Source organism: Mya arenaria, chromosome 13 (genome assembly GCF_026914265.1).
Source record: "Mya arenaria isolate MELC-2E11 chromosome 13, ASM2691426v1".
In the NCBI taxonomy this organism is placed as follows: domain Eukaryota; kingdom Metazoa; phylum Mollusca; class Bivalvia; order Myida; family Myidae; genus Mya; species Mya arenaria.
Genome location: NC_069134.1, coordinates 45100643 through 45115020, shown reverse-complemented (window position 1 = coordinate 45115020; position 14378 = coordinate 45100643). Strand labels below are relative to the sequence as shown.

The following is a 14378-nucleotide window of genomic DNA, read 5'->3' as shown; positions in this document are numbered from 1 at the left end:
ACACTGGTAAAATAGTCATCAATCTGTGAAAGTTTGGTAGAAATCGCATGAAAAACGTAAGAGGAGTTGCGAAGAAACCAATTTTAAATGTAAAACAAGAAACGCCGCAATGCAACGAAACCAGGTTTTTAATGATTGACAGAAGAACTTCAGCCTGTGTCTGTTTTTCTATTTTTAGTAACAGTGACCTTGACCCTAGAAACCCTTAATGCAATCCATTGAAAGGTATCCATAAACTCTTCCTTTATACCAAGTTGTGTCAGGATATGTCAACTCTAACTTAATTTATTCAGTTTCAACCATTTTTCTAATTTCAGTAACAGTGACCTTGACCTTGAATCTAGGGACCCCAAAACGCAATCCCATGAAAGGTACCCATAAACTCTTTCTATAGACCTTACTAAAGTTATTCAGTTTCATAGGTGAGTTTGACGCCCGGCCACCCGCCTGCCCGAACAACGACGCTCGCCATTCTAATTACCATGTTTCACTATGTGAAAACCTGGTTAATAAGCAAAGGGCAAAAACTCTTTCAAAAATGGTTGAATTGGGGAAGCCGGACAATATGCCCTGCTTCAGACGCACGGAATCGCACCTTCCATAACTATAACCCCTCGCCTTTTCAAGGCGGGGGATAACAAAGCAGTTTATAAAAAAAACATGTTTAAATAAGTATATGTAGCACTGGGAATAAACTTAAACAAGAGCTGTTGTAGGACAGTGCGCTCGACTTAACACCGCTTTGTCATTGAAATGGTTAAAATAATAATGTAATTTGTAAAGTATACAAGAAATGCAACAATGTGACAAAACCAGATTTTCAATGATCAATAGAAGAACTTAAGTATTTGTTGTAAGATTCAGTTTTAACTCTTTTTTTCTATTTTTAGTAACAGTGATATTGAACCTACCCTAGGGGCCCCAAATGCAATCTGATGAGTCCTCCAATAAAACTTCCTATATACCAAGTTTGGTTGCAATATGTCAACCCTAGCTAAAGTTATTCTGTACTAACCTATTTTTTTTATTTTTAGTCACAGTGACCTTGACCTTCACCATGACTCTCAGAGCCCAAAACACAATCCCATGAAAGGTCTTCATGAACTCTTCTTATATACCAAGTTTGGTCACAATATGTCAACCCTTACTCAAGTTTTTCAGTACCAACCATTTTTCTATTTTTAGTAACAGTGACCTTTACCTTGACCATAGAGGCCCCAAACCCAATTCAATGAAAGATCTCCATAAACTCTTCCTACATTTCAAGTTTGGTCACCATATGCCAAACCTAACTAAAAATATTTGACACCATAGGTGAGTTTGACGCTGGCCCACCCAAAAAGGCATACACCATTCTCATAACAGGTTTCACTTTGGTTAAAAATATTAAAATATGCCTGTTTAAAGCAATAAAAAAAAAGAAATGAAAGAAAAAGTTAATCAGGAGTCATTATTTGTATTCAGGGTTAATATGAAGTTATGTAACCTAATTGTGTGATGGCTGTAACCAACTGCGTGAAGTATTAAGTCAATTGAATGAAGGCAGGCTTTTAAGTGACCAATAAAAAAAAAGTAGGGATAAAATAGGGATATTAAGAGCAAAAAGTAAGGATAGTGGGCTCTTTACTTTCTTTTTTTGATGCAAATAAAGACTACTAAAACTGTTCCTCAATTATGATGTACATGTTGTTATCTTTGATTAGAAACCAGTGCTTAATATAATTCAAGAGGGATTCAGCCACAGGATGAGCAGATGAACCTGGATTGGGTATCTCTGAATTGTCAACATTTACCACTCATTCCCATTATAGAACCCCTCTTGCAGCACTTGAGACCTACTGTATTAAACTAATCCTACAAAAATACTACAAATGGCTTCTTATTAAAATCAAGATTTAGAAAATTTCAAACACTCATTTTTACAAAAAAGTAGGAATAGTAGGGCTTTTTCAATACAAGAGGGCCATGATGGCCCTAAATCGCTCACCTGAGTAAAAGAGTTTAACATTTGTTATCAATATAGCTTGTTTCTCAAAGAATATTGAACAAGAGCTGTCGCAGTATGTGACGAATGCCCCCCGAATGTGACATTGACCTATGAACAAGTACATGAAAAGTTGATCTTGCCTTTACGTGTCAAATACATATGGCAAGTTATTTTAAATTTCCCATGAACATAAAAGAAATACCACCCATACTTGACAGCCTACACTCTTATGTCCTCATATTCAGCATTCCATTGTGAATAAACACTTAGTGTATCTTTCACCCTTAGAGGTACCCCGGCGAAATAATGACCATGGTCGACCATGGTCCCCTGGTTTTTGACAGTTTTTGACGGTCAACCATGTTTTATCATGGTTAACCATCAAGTACCGTGGGAAAATCATTGCCTGGACCACGGTCGACCATGGTCGACCGTGGTCGACCATGGTCTACCATGGTACAAAAAAATATCACCATGGTATACCATGGTTTGACCATGGTCGACCATGGTCTACCATGGTACAAAAAAAGATCACCATGGTATACCATGGTTTTTGAAGGTCAACCATCAAGTACCGTGAAAAACCCCACAGTAGACCATGGTACAAAAGTTTTACTCCGAGAGTCACCATTTCAACCATGGTCTACCATGGTACACCAAGGTTGACCATGGTCAGCCACTGTGACAGTTTACCATAGTCTACCATCATCCTTTTTTATCTGATTCTTTACTTTGGATAAGTCTAAAAATGATTTGTTGATTTTGGTAAATAACAGAAATAGCAACTTAATAAATGTGGTCTTATTCTTTACTGATATTTAGTAAACACACAACTTGTCAACAACAGAAGTTGTGTTTCAGTATTAACCCTTTACCAGCTGTTCTGCTAATTTTAGACTCATCCACAACGAAAGCATCTGATGGAAAGGAAGAATATCTATTGGAAAGGAAGAATGCCAAATTTGAAAACCTTTTAAAACAATTTGTGGGAAATAGAGCATTTGCTCATTAATGAGCATCTATGCTCCATTCCTCTGTGAAATGATGTTCTTGTGTTTAATTACTGTTCAAGAACTATGCAAAACTGTACTAGAACAGTAACTGATCACTTTTAAGAACAGTTGTATTTGAACAGTTCAAGAATACTTTTTAAGAACAGTTCTTGAATTTTTTAAAGACTATTGTTGTTCTAATACTGTTCTATATTAAAGTCTTAAGTACAATATAAGAACAGTTCATAAATAGTGTTTGCACTTAAAATGTTCTTGAACTGTTCATAAAGACAAGTTGGCACATTTAAAGAATAGTTTATGAACTTTTATGTTCTTAATATGTTCTTGAAATGTTCTTTTTAAACAATTTGGCACATCATAGGAACAGCTTATGAACATGGCAAGTTCTTAAAATGTTCTGCATATGTCTTTGAAAGGAAACTTGTACAAAAACAAGTAGTTGCATCAGCAACATGCAGGAAGTTGAGGTAGCTGTGGTTACAACTGGCTGGTGCATTTAGTGTAACACATTTGGCCCAGTTATAACCCAAAGATTATAAATAAAAAATAACAAACGTAAAGAAAATTCCATATCAAAATAATATGAACATTAAAATTAAATTTATTTTAATTAAAGCACCACATATATCATATGTATCATGTAAGGTGCCATGGATTGCTGGTCACATTGCCTGGATAAAGTAATTTATATTTTTTATATATATTTTTTTTAATAGATTTTTTTATTTATTTTTTGTCAAGATTTTGTCAAGTTATTAGTAACTTTTTTTCATGAAAAATGTGGAATATTTTTTAAAATGACATATATTCACTATCTTGTCAAAAAAAATAAAATAAAAATAAAAATAAATAAAAAAAAAATATTTTATTTTATATAAAATTACTGTATCCAGGCAATGTGACGAGCACCTGTGGTCAACACTGGTTAATTAGTTGTTAAACCGGTTAAATATAATATTTACAAAATACTATAGCCATATTCTAACGTAGCTATATAACTATATTCTAACGGTTACGCATTTAAGACGAAACGCTCTTCACTGGCGGAGATAGTTTCGAACGCCCGCCATTTTTGTCGAAATAATGCGCCAAATAAACTGATGTCTTGTTTCGTTTATTTAAGGTAAGTTCAAGCGATGTAAGGAGTATAATTCAGTAACGTTTATAACGATCTTTTACGCTAATATTATTGTTTAAAATAACATAGCAACATTTTGAAGTAATGAGCAAATATGTTTTGTTGTAATACATTTTCGCGACAAACATACGAAATACGTTTGTGTAGAAACACAGTTAAATGCTTGTTTTTGACTAGCGTTCAGCTAATACTTAATTTATATATATATTAAAGCAGATTTTAAATTTGTTTCTTAACGTTGGTAAGCTATTTTTGTCGAGAAAAAGGATCAATTGTAATGGGCCGGCAGCGATGCAAAAGTGGGTGGGGAAGGTCAAAAACTAAAACCTTTAAAAAAGTTTTTATTGTTTTGAGGAACGATCTTTTAGGGGAGTGAAACATATATTTTTGGCGACATGTTAGTAGGGAGTTAACAAATTTTACAATAGAATATTAATATTTTTTATAAAAAAAACTTTCACATTTATTCTAAAAAGTCTGTTGACATTATCACTTTGTTTTCATGTCAAAATGCTCCAGACTACCTATTTAACAATGTTGTGAGTTCGTTATTATATCTTGTCAAATAAAAAATAAAAGTTCCTCAGGTTAATAATGAAAAGTAGTGGATGAGAGATCATTTCCGGGTTACAAATATGTTAATATCTTTTTAAATATAGCTGCAATCAAAACAAAGACATTGTTGATTGGACAGTTTCAATAACTTCGACTCAGTCACAAATATACTCTTTATGTTTAAAGACAATATAGCTTTTTGATTTGAAATCTGATAAAATCTTATATCATAAAATATGCTCAAATCCTAATTACAGCTTCTCATGTTGCAATGGATAAATGGGTATGAATCATGCTTGTTAAATATTGAACCTCAAAACTAAGAAGAAATTGATTTTTTTAACATTTTTAAATTTTGGTCCTTCAATGGACTTTTGCATCGCTGCCAACCCTTGACCTTTTAAATAACCACTATGCAAGCAAATTATGGTTAAGTGTCTGAAATGTTGTTTCGTCTATTTTAGCCAACCCAAAGGAGCTAACAAATAAATCATCAGTCCTCAAACGAATCAACCAGTGAAGGAGAAAAACATTCAAAGCCGTAAATTGTCAAATCCATCAGTGAGTAGACTATTTTTTAAAGCAAATGGTAAGATTTTCATTCTGGTTTTGAAAACAATATGGTTGGATGTGTGGAGTGGATTTTATATGTAACAGACAAACACTAATGAGAATCTTTAAAAAAAAATCAGACTCAATAAATTTGAGCTCTTTGGTTCGAAAGAATTAAATAAGCTATCATTAATTTATATACCTGCAACATTGAAATCTTAATTCGCACTGATTTGATAACCAACTGGCCGTTAGTTATTTGAAAATGTTGGCAGTACAAATAAATAAAAGAAATATTTTTCAGGTTGGAAGATGGATGTCAAAGTCTTAGACAACGAAAGGCTTCCAGAGTTAAGAAAAGACCACTTCAACAAAAACAATCATGCAAAGAATGACTGCAAAAAATCTTTTTGCAGATGCGTTTCATCATCAAGTGTATAAGGAAAAGGGACCTGGGTACAGAGACTAGATGTAAATGTCAAGGACTGAAATGAGCAATTCAATGGTTTCTTACTAATTGTGTTTATATGCGTCATAAGAAATTAAAACTGTTATAAATGGATGTGTAGTAATGATGAAATTATCACCTTGTGTCGAATGACATTAACTATTCATGAATTCATTGGAAAAATAATGTTCATGAACTGTCAAGTTCATTTACTAAGCAGGAGTTCATGAACTTAGTGGGAGTTCATGAACATGATTTGTCAAAATTGTCATTCATGAATAGTTCATGTTATTCTCATCAAACGCTTGACGTCACTGACATGGATAAGTAATTTGCTGGACTAAAGAAGCTCGATACATGGAAAATGATAAATGCGAATCAATTAATACGCTGTCGTTCTAGAATCAAAATAACAACTGTATGACTAACTTTTGGTAAATACAAAACTGAGTTTGGCGCGCTGATGCAAAAAATTAAGTCATTAATAACTATGCATTTAAACGCCAGAATTACCTTTAAGAACCATTAATGTACAGGTGCATACTTTTTGTTTCTTAAATACAATAACTTTATCAACTGTGTTAGTTTGAATTTTTTATCCATGTTTTTATGCACATTGGTTAAAAGTACATGTTGGAAAAATATAATGATATAATTAAGGAGAGATAACAGTTTTACTTGCGTCTATGCTGTAAGAGCGCAGTAGGGCATGTGAGCAAATTTCATAAAGCATGTTAGAGCATCTTGGGTCATTTGCTTTCTTACCCTACTGCGTTCATACAGCATAAGCGCAGTAAAATGTGAGCAATACTTGTAACTTTAATACATAATCATAAATGAAAAAAATGTTCATTGTGGTAAAACAGAAGCAGTTAAGAAAAGTAATCTACTTTTCATGAAGAATTGAAATTGGTTACCTAAAACTGGAGCTTATAAGAAAGTGTTTTCAATTTTGTTGACTATTTTTTTCATAATAGTGGTTGACATTTTAAACAAGAAAGTTATAATGTAACAATTGTTCAAGAGTTGTTCCTAAAACGTTATCGTTTAACAATTGTTATCACATCTAGTCAGGAATGTACTGGGTAGATTTCAAGATTTTAATCCATGCAAGAACATTTCTAGATCCGTACTTGATCTATTCTTAACGTGTACAAGAACCACTAGAAAATGATAAGAACATTTTAAGAAATGTGCATGAATTGTTCTTGAACTGTTCAAGAACTGTACTTTTACTACTATTTAAGAAATGTGCATGAATTGTTCTTGAACTGTTCAAGAACTGTACTTTTACTACTCTTTAAGTGTGCAGGAACAATTCAAGTTCTTGAAATGTAACAGTTTCAGTTTAAGAACTATATTGAAGACGCTCCAATATTTTACATAATGGACAGTTTGAGGCCTATATCATACTAAATATATATATATATATATACTATAATTTTGTTCTAGTCAAAGTTTGGCGCAAGTTGTTAGCTATTGCAGAGAAATAAGACATTTTTTTTCCTTCTCATATACATGTAAATGGGATATCAACAGAATACAGTACTCGGCATGCTAAACTAGATGACGCCATAAACATATTTTAATCAATTCAATTCCATTTCACTGATTTTGATCTTTGTTAAGTTTGTTGTCAATCCTATTTATGTGACCATGGTCTACCGTGGTATGTGACCATGGTCTACCATGGTATGTGACCATGGTCTACCATGGTAGTTCATGGTCTACCATGGTAGTTCATGGTCATATACCATGGTAGTTCATGATATATCATGGTAGTTCATGATATATCATGGTATACCATGTAACGTCAAATGGCCGCCCCACGGTTTATGACCATGGTGTGCTACCATGGTCTACCATGGTGTGCTACCATGGTCTACCATGGTATCAAACCATGGTAAACCATGGTCTACCATGGTATAATACCATGGTCTACCATGGTGTGATACCGTGGGGCGGCCATTTGACGTAACATGGTAGTCCATGGTCATATGACCATGAACTGCCATGGTAGTCCATGGTAGTCCATGGTTATTGGCCATCATTTTCGCAGGGGTAGGGACATGGGTCTTGCACAAGACATGTCGTCTTGGTATGTCAAATACATGTGGCAAGTCATTTTAAAATTTGTCCATACAAGAGAAAGTTACAGCCCGGACACGACAGCCTATACTCCATGTACTTATATGCAGCATTCCATTGTGAATAAACACTAAGTGTGACCTTCAACTTAGAGGTAAGGAAACGGGTCTTGCACGGGACACGTCGTCTTGGTATGTTGAACACATGTGGCGCGTCATTTTAAAATCTGTCCATTCAAGAGAAAGTTACAGCCTGGACACGACAACCTATACTCTTTGTCCTTATATGCAGCATTCCATTGTGAATAAACACCTAAGTGTGACCTTGAGCTTAGAGGGAGGGACACATGTCTTGCACGCGACATGTCATCTTGGTATGTTAAACACATGTGGCAAGTCATTTTAAAATCTGTCCATACAAGTTATAGCATGGACAGGACAACCTATACTCTATATATGCAGCATTCCCTTGTGAATAACACTTAGTGTGACCTTGACCTTAGAGGTAGGGACACAGGTCTTGCACACAACACGTCGTCTTGGTATGTCGAACACATGTGGCAAGTTATATTAATATCTGTCCATACAAGAGAAAGTTACAGCACAGACATGAGTTATTGAGCCAGACACACAGAGGGACGGATGGACAGACAGACAGACAGACGGACGGACAGTGCGATTTTAATATGCCCACCTTCGGGGGCATAAAAACATACTGGTCAAACATGTTGCCTGGATAATCACTGACAGGACTTGTCACAGTTATCTGCACACTGACAGGATTTGTCACAGTTTCTTGCACACTGACAGGACTTGGTGATTGATTGCACACTGACAGGATTTTGTTCAGTTGCCTGCACACTGACATGACTTGATGATTGACTGCACACTGACATAATTTGGTTCTCACCTGCACACTGACAGGACTTTGCTCAGTTGCCTGCACACCACACTGACAGGACTTGATAATTGACTGCACACTGACAGCACTTGGTACAGATACCTGCATAATGACAGGACTTTTTTCAGTTGCCTGCACACTGACAGGACTTTGTTCAATTGCCTGCACAGTGACAGGACTTTGTTCAATTGCTTGCACACTGAAAGAACTTTTAGTATAGATACACAAACAACAAAAAGTGCACAATCCAATAAAATCAATAAACTGCCTTAAGCTATGAAAGTCAAACATCAGATCCCATTCATCACCTTTGAATGATATTATCACAATTGCCCATCTAGGACAACATCACATTCCTTCTTATGTTAATTATACTTATTTTTTTTATATAAATATTAAGTGAACAACACTATCTACACAGAAGATAAGATTGTAGCATCTGCATGAACAATAATCTACATGAAGTTCAATAGAAAAGTCTGATTATTCCATTTATTATTAAGTAAAAATGAAATTTCTTCTAAAGAATAAAATGTATAATAATTATTTAAATCTATAAACCTAATAAAAGAACAATAATTACCTCAGAAGTGACTATGTTGAAGACTTAAAATATAAAATCTTGTTACTAAAAATAGAAAGTAGTGGAATCTCCAACAAAAAGGGAGACCATATAGCAAGACTTGCTGCCCTTGCTTCAAGAGTAAACTTGACATAACTATCAGATTTTAACAAAATGCATTTATAATGTACTTGTAACCCACGGGGTGAGGCCAAATTTTCTCAAGGGACATAATTTGAATAAACATGGTAGATAACCAATCGACAATGTTACACACCAAATATTTAAGCACTATTAGCTTCATAGTATTTGCTAAAAAAAGTTTTGTATTTTTTTCTTTAGGTTGCAATGGCAACCAGAGTTCTGCATGGAATTCATTTCTTTGAACAATTTTGAAAAAGCACCAACCAAGGATCATTCCTATGAAGTTTCATCAAAATTGTCCAAGCGGTTAAAGAGAAGAAGATGATTATAACCAATTGTTGACGCCAAACGCCGGATGACAGACGCCGGACATAGACCGATCACAATAGCTCACCTTGAGCACTTTGTGCTCAGGTGAGCTAAAAATGAGTAATCATAAGGTCATTTTACTGACATTATTTGAGAAATGTTCAAACCAGCAGTGAATGCTACCTTACTTTTTTATCAAGCAATACAGGAACCAAAATCTACCAGGAGTGAAACTATTATGAAGCAATTTTTGTGCCAAATTGTCTTCTTAATATTTGTTGACTTTTATTTGATATTTCTTAATGCCTCTGTCCCATTAGTCAGATGTATATATTTTCTCTTTTGTTGTTCAGATGTAAATCTTTAATTGATATGAAATATATAATATTTGGTATGAAAATGATTGTCATTTTTATAAGGAATTCATTAATATTCTTTATAATATTGTCCCTATAAATTACATGCAATATTTAATACATTTCATTTATTTTCTTTAACATCTGAAGAGTTTCATAATTGATATTTATTCTAAAACAAGCTGTTATTTATTGTGCCTACATTTTGCCTATGATTTTAGAACCTTTATTATTTTATGCTCCAGATAAATATTTATCAAAGATTCCTTTTCTTTCTATAACTTTTAAAACAACAAGATGTTTGATATAAAAGCCTAAGAGCCACTTGTTTTCGAGACTTCGAACTGTAAAGTGCTCCATTACATTTTTTAAGACTTTGAGTGTCACCAAAGTAAGGACATTTAATTTGTGTTACAAATATATTTATTAGGAACAGTTTAATAAGGCATTACATATGTGTTACAATTTAATTAAACTCACACTTGTGCTACAAGAGTGATTTTGATGACATTGTATGAATTATTTCTACTGGTGTTCCATAGAACTGTATACATTTGTTTATCATGGAGACTATTGAAACTTTAAAAACATTCATCGTGAGTTGCGTCAGGACTGTATCCACACACTTACTGTATCCACACACAATGTCATAATAAAACTATAACAAGTGGTCCATGAGGGCCTATGCTCTACTGGCATGGTTCTTGTAGTCAAGGTCATCCGACAACAACATTAATTTTTGTTTACAAAACTGTACACATGGTCCAAATTTCATTGCTGTAGCTTCAAAAGTCAGAAAGTAGGTGAAAAGGTCATAGTAAATGTAATTCAGGCACAACATTGATATTTGTTTTGAAAACTGTAAACATGGTCCAAATTTCATTGCAGTAGCTTCAAAAATAAGAAAGTAGGTCAAAAGGTCACAGTCAAGGTCATCTGAGGACAGCATTGATACTTGTTTGCAAAACTGTACACATGGTCTTAATTTCATTAAAATTTCACTAAAAATTTAGAAAGAAGGTCAAAAGGTCACAGTCAAGGTCATCCAAGCACAACATAAATAATTTTTATTGCTGTAGCTTCAAAAATAAGAAAGTTGGTCAAAAGGTCACATACAAGGTCATCCAAAGACAACATTGATTAACTGTAAACATGGTCCAAATTTCATTGCTGTAGCATCAAAAATAAGAAAGTAGGTCAAAAGGTCACAGTCAAGGTCATCCAAGCATCACATAAATATTTGTTTTCAAAACTGCACACATGGTTCAAATTTCATTGCTGTAGCTTTAAAAATAATAAAGTAAGTCAAAAAGGGTGGGGCTAATATGAGCCTTGTGGTTTGAAACAAGAAGAATTTGAAAAAATTTCTGATATAAATCTCTAAGAAACTTGTGACCCCTGTGGCGGGGCCAAAAATATTTTCAAACATTTCCCATTTATAAGTATACCAAACTTGTGAACCCTGGGGCGTGGCTAGTATATAACATTCACAAGCAATGATGCTCAGACAGACGCAAGAACAACAGACCCTACGCCATCGCATAAAATCAACCAACCCCTTTAAACTGTAATTTTGATCTCTTTTTAACAAGGGCAAGGGAGAGTTAAACATAAATCCAAATGCACAAGCTAAAAACAAGTTGTCTCTCTTTTATTCTAGACTTGGCCAAAAATAGCTTCTTTTTTTTGATAATTTCAAGAGCCACAATACACTCATGCTTGGGCGGATGTGGTTGGTTTTCGAAAGGAACCTAGCTCTAATGGATATCTAACTACTGTACAAGTTTCATCAAGATACAATCAAAACTGCCTTTGGCCAGTAGAGCTGAAAACTGAAATGGTTATTTTCAAAACCAGCAGTGATAGTAATATGACATTTCAGAAAAAAACATACAAGAATAGCAGTCAGTCATGTCCTTAAAATGAGGAATTCATTAAGGTGTAAATTCAGTAATAAAGTCAAACAATAATCTCTACAGTAAAATAAACAAACTCAAAGCTACTGTTATCACAATACTTGTTTTCAAAATGCAATGAGTCATGCAGTCTAATAAAGCTACAAAGTTATTAGTATTGGGGCATGCAAACTTTAATACATTCAAAAGAAAAGCTATAAATCATGTTAGGTAGAATTACTACAATTACTACTATAATTCATCACAATCATGAATTTCTTTATGCATGGTTATGCATGATTTTGTTAATCAAGGGTAGGAAGGTTTGTCAGCACCTGCTGAAACGGATCAATACCTTCTAGGAAAACATCAACAAATCTTTCAATTGTTTTTACTTTGACCACCAGGAAGCAAAAGAGTTACAGAAAGTGAAAACTGGGTCTTTATCCAAATGATTTGAAGTAAAATGTACATGACTTTCCTGATCCTTAAATGTACATTTGTAGTTGAAAGCTAAATGGCTAATTTAGAATTTAAATAATAAATTAAAGTACAATATGATGATCGGTATCATTAAATAAGGGCAGACATTTGACAAGCAGATGCTTTAATTAGCTGGACGATCTTAGTAGCATACCTCAACAATTACCTTACTAAGCTGGTCAAGTAGCATACCTGAACAATTATTACCTTGCTCAACTGGTCAAGTAGCATACCTCAACAATTACCTTATATACTAAACTGGTCAAGTACATGTAGCATACCTGAACAATTATTACCTTGCTCAACTGGTCAAGTAGCATACCTGAACAATTACCTTACTAAGCTGGTCAAGTACCATGCCTGAACAATTATTACCTTACTAAGCTGGTCAAGTACCATGCCTGAACAATTATTACCTTACTAAACTGGTCAAGTACCATACATGAACAATTATTACCTTACTAAACTGGTCAAGTACCATACATGAACAATTATTACCTTACTAAACTGGTCAAGTACCATACATGAACAATTATTACCTTAATAAGCTGGTCAAGTACCATGCCTGAACAATTATTACCTTACTAAACTGGTCAAGTACCATACATGAACAATTATTACCTTACTAAGCTGGTCAAGTACCATACATGAACAATTATTACCTTACTAAACTGGTCAAGTACCATACATGAACAATTATTACCTTACTAAACTGGTCAAGTACCATGCCTGAACAATTATTACCTTACTAAACTGGTCAAGTACCATACATGAACAATTATTACCTTACTAAGCTGGTCAAGTAGCATACATGAACAATTATTACCTTACTAAACTGGTCAAGTAGCATACCTGAACAATTATTACCTTACTAAGCTGGTCAAGTAGCATACATGAACAATTATTACCTTAATAAGCTGGTCAAGTAGCATACCTGAACAATTATTACCTTACTAAGCTGGTCAAGTACCATACATGAACAATTATTACCTTACTAAGCTGGTCAAGTAGCATACATGAACAATTATTACCTTACTAAACTGGTCAAGTACCATACATGAACAATTATTACCTTACTAAGCTGGTCAAGTAGCATACATGAACAATTATTACCTTAATAAGCTGGTCAAGTAGCATACCTGAACAATTATTACCTTACTAAGCTGGTCAAGTACCATACATGAACAATTATTACCTTAATAAGCTGGTCAAGTACCATGCCTGAACAATTATTACCTTACTAAACTGGTCAAGTACCATACATGAACAATTATTACCTTACTAAGCTGGTCAAGTACCATACATGAACAATTATTACCTTACTAAACTGGTCAAGTACCATACATGAACAATTATTACCTTAATAAGCTGGTCAAGTAGCATACATGAACAATTATTACCTTAATAAGCTGGTCAAGTAGCATACATGAACAATTATTACCTTACTAAACTGGTCAAGTACCATACATGAACAATTATTACCTTACTAAACTGGTCAAGTACCATACATGAACAATTATTACCTTAATAAGCTGGTCAAGTACCATGCCTGAACAATTATTACCTTACTAAACTGGTCAAGTACCATACATGAACAATTATTACCTTACTAAGCTGGTCAAGTAGCATACATGAACAATTATTACCTTAATAAGCTGGTCAAGTAGCATACCTGAACAATTATTACCTTACTAAACTGGTCAAGTACCATACATGAACAATTATTACCTTACTAAGCTGGTCAAGTAGCATACATGAACAATTATTACCTTAATAAGCTGGTCAAGTAGCATACCTGAACAATTATTACCTTACTAAGCTGGTCAAGTAGCATACATGAACAATTATTACCTTACTAAACTGGTCAAGTAGCATACATGAACAATTATTACCTTACTAAGCTGGTCAAGTACCATGCCTGAACAATTATTACCTTACTAAACTGGTC

At 34.0% G+C, this 14378-nt stretch overlaps 1 protein-coding gene across 5 annotated transcripts in view; it reads right to left on the bottom strand.

Annotated features, from left to right (window-relative positions):
* Positions 1–14378, bottom strand: part of LOC128213633 (adhesion G protein-coupled receptor L3-like) — a 214121-nt gene that overhangs the window by 115403 nt on the left and 84340 nt on the right. The window lies entirely within an intron of this gene.